Genomic DNA, 836 nt, shown 5'->3' on the forward strand with positions numbered 1-836 from the left:
ACGACGAGACGTCGACATCGCTCGACATAGACAACCACACGACGATCGATGTAACATTTTCCCATTGATCGATATCTACTCCGGTCAGATGTATCTTCCCTACTTGTTCCATTTCGTACATCATGAACTATTCCATCATAACTCCGGCTGAGTTACACTGGGATAGTGTAATTTAAGTCTGGGGGGAGATTTACTGATATAATTTATATTATTCTTATATAAAAAGAATTTTAATAAATTATGCTTAGCTATTGAAAATAGGGACTATAATCTTATATTGATTTAAACTTGAATATCTAACCAATATTTAGCACCATTTTAGATTTACTGATTGCAGATAGCACTATAGATGCTAAAGCTGATCAACCTATCAACTACACACTTGCCTTGAACGTATAAAGTAACTAAAGCTGATTTCCAACACTAAACCTTACATAACCGCTTGTCTTGGGGCTTGGTATACATGGGATCGGATTCTTCAGACAAGTCTGGAAGGTAACGCCTTGTGTAGATTATTTATCACATTTTCTTTCTCTAAATTTCGACCCTAGAATAGTTAGTGAGTTACATATTAAATATATATATATAATAATAATAATAATAATTTAAAAATAAAAAAAAAAGATCTATTGTTTACTTAGGATGAGTTTGAACAGGACTTGGTGGCTAAAACCATTAAGGCTTGATTCATAAAGACTCCAATAAAAGAGTTCGAAACGGGACTTGGAGGCGGCAATCTTCAAGGCTCGCTTCACAAACAATTCTTGGATATAGGTCAAAAAGAAGTGAACAGGGCTTGGTGGCAACCACCATTAAGTCTTGATTCATGGAAGCCT

The sequence above is a fragment of the Brassica oleracea genome, chromosome C7 (genome assembly GCF_000695525.1).
Source record: "Brassica oleracea var. oleracea cultivar TO1000 chromosome C7, BOL, whole genome shotgun sequence".
NCBI classification, from domain to species: Eukaryota; Viridiplantae; Streptophyta; class Magnoliopsida; order Brassicales; family Brassicaceae; genus Brassica; species Brassica oleracea.